Below are 2,578 nucleotides of genomic sequence, written 5' to 3' on the forward strand. Positions count from 1 at the left end.
AATGCTTTTCCATTTAGTGCCTAGGGAATATTGTCATGCTGTATAGACATCGGAAACAGCGCATCCGAGGCTCAACGAAACCACTTTTTCCAGGAGAGCCTCCTCGATCTAGCACGTGTTTCTCAGATCGATGCCCAACTCCGAGTACTACTGCTGAGCCCGTTATGCCGTACCGTGCCCGTGTGCATTTTCCCGCGCTCGCCTACCTCCACCTTTTACCGCTCCCCTACAGACAGGGTATTCACCAAAGGTTTTACATTCTACTTGTCCTAATACATTACCTACGTATGGACCAGGCGTACAAATACAACTTCCACATCTTACAATATTTCCTACATTAGTTACACTTCACTTTGATTACAACATTGCTTGATATTTGACATAAATACTAAAATTTACATCGAATATTGTTTACAGTTGCTTTACCATAATGGCATGAAACAAAAAAGAAATGAAATCAGAACATCGATTAGGCTAATTTATTGAAATTCAGGGGACAAAACTTTATTACATATACAGTAGGATAACGTTAGTGTTGTTACAGTTAGATGATAAGGATAAAAGTAAACACTCAGAGTCTCGTTAGATAACCCACCATCATTGTTCTGCAGCACCGACGACAGCGGCGGCGCCGCCGCCGGAGGCCGAGGAGGCGGTCGTCGCGGCCGTGTCGCTGGACGCCGAGGCGCCGGCAGCGGCCAACCGCAGCCAGTCCGCCGTCTGCACCGTGGCCGGCGTCGAGTACGAGCACGGACAGCAGGTAGGCGGCCGCCGCCAGCTGGCCCTCTGCACGGCGGCACTCTAGTGCTGCGGGGGTCTCCAAACGTTTTAGTCCGCGGGCCACTCTGACTCCTCCGCGAAGTCATAAGGGCCAAGATCTACCTAGTGGGATTAAAACAGCCTATCACTCCACGATCACCGTAATGTAAGGCTAAAGGGAAGATGAAATCGCAAAAATCTAAGGTTGTGGGAATAGCTAGCACCGAAACGAACTACGATTTTTACTTAATTACATAATTTTGATAGGTGGACGTACCCGACCGAAATTCTGGCGTATTTTATTCTGGCGAATTTCACCGACAAAAAAGTATGTCACTGCACATTCTTCACGAAAGCATCCTGCAAAGTTAACGAAATCTCAAAATCATTGCTAGCAGCACTATTACTGCAAGACGTAACAGAGGTAGAGTATGTCAACGCATTGTTATTTCAAGCGGCGCAACAGTAAGTTTAGTTATGTAGTCTTGTAGCGAGTAGCAGAACCAGAGCATATATTTGAAAGTTCTGTTGCGTGATTGTGTCTATGTTGCGAGTGTCTCACGAGTTTTTTTTAGTGTTTTATTCGCTGTACTAGTAGGTGAGACGACGAAGTGTGGGACAATTCAAAGTCTGAATTCGGAGAGACAAGGAAAATCTGAAAATCTAAATACGTATAGCACGACTTGAGTATTTTTTCACAGTATTTTAGTGTAACTACAGTGTAATTATGAGTATTTAATTTAGTAATTAAAGTATCTTAAAAATAAATTCATTGCATTTTGTTTAGGCAGACTACTCCCTAGTTTTATTAGTATTAAATAGCATAATTTTATTTTCAGGTTACAATCTTTTGTGAAGTTCTGTACAAATGTGGAAAAGAAACGAAAGCTTGAGAGTGAATGTAGAATTTTTAAAGTGCAATGGGGATGTCAATATTTCGTGGTGGAGCCAAGCAACAAACCAATGTGTATTATTTGCAATGAAGCAATATCAGTCTTCAAAGAATACAATGTAAAACGTCATTATGAGACTAAGCATTCTCAGAATTACACCAAGTTTACAGGATGGGAACGATTAGAAATGTATGACTCTCTGAAACTCCATCTACCGTATCCGTCGCGTTAGGCCTCAAAACTCAATTGTCGGCAGTATAGGTACCACCTCAAATATTTGGCGGGCTGGATAACGGGGGTGTCCAGCCAGCTAACGCGGGCCGATTTGCCGGACCTCGCGGGGCCGCAGTTTGGAGACCCCTGGTCTAGTGCATTGCGCTACAACACTTCACAACGAACTCGCTTTTACTTACTGTTATTAGCCGTATTTTGCCAACGGCCTTGCCGCAGTGGTAACACCGGTTCCCGGCAGATTACCGAAGTTAAGCGCTGTCGGACTAGGCTAGCACTTAGATGGGTGACCATCCGGTCTGCCGAGCGCTGTTGGCAAGCGGTGTGCACTCAGCTCTTGTGTGGCAAAACTGGCCATTAAATTTGCTAAATTTACCCCCCTGAACCCACCGATTCCATATTCTGCTAACAGTCATTGGTTCTCGACCAACGCGAGCCGCAATGTGGCGATACGATAAACTGCAATTGCGATAGGCTACAATCCGACCTTCATCAATGTCGGAAACGTGATGATACGCATTTCTCCTCCTTACACGTGGCATCACAACAACGTTTCACCAGGCAATGCCGGTCAACTGCTGTTTGTGTATGAGGAATAAGTTGGAAACTTCCCTCATGTCAGCACGTTGTAGGTGTCGGCACCGATGCCAACCTTGTGTGAATGCTCTGAAAAGCTAATCATTTGCGTATCACAG

The 2,578-nt window shown here is 44.9% G+C and overlaps 1 pseudogene; it reads left to right on the forward strand.

The window, feature by feature from the left end:
- Nucleotides 1-2,083: 2,083 nt before the first annotated feature.
- Nucleotides 2,084-2,201, forward strand: LOC126163393 (5S ribosomal RNA; annotated as a pseudogene).
- Nucleotides 2,202-2,578: the final 377 nt, after the last annotated feature.

The sequence above is a fragment of the Schistocerca cancellata genome, chromosome 2, assembly GCF_023864275.1.
Source record: "Schistocerca cancellata isolate TAMUIC-IGC-003103 chromosome 2, iqSchCanc2.1, whole genome shotgun sequence".
Lineage (NCBI taxonomy): Eukaryota > Metazoa > Arthropoda > Insecta > Orthoptera > Acrididae > Schistocerca > Schistocerca cancellata.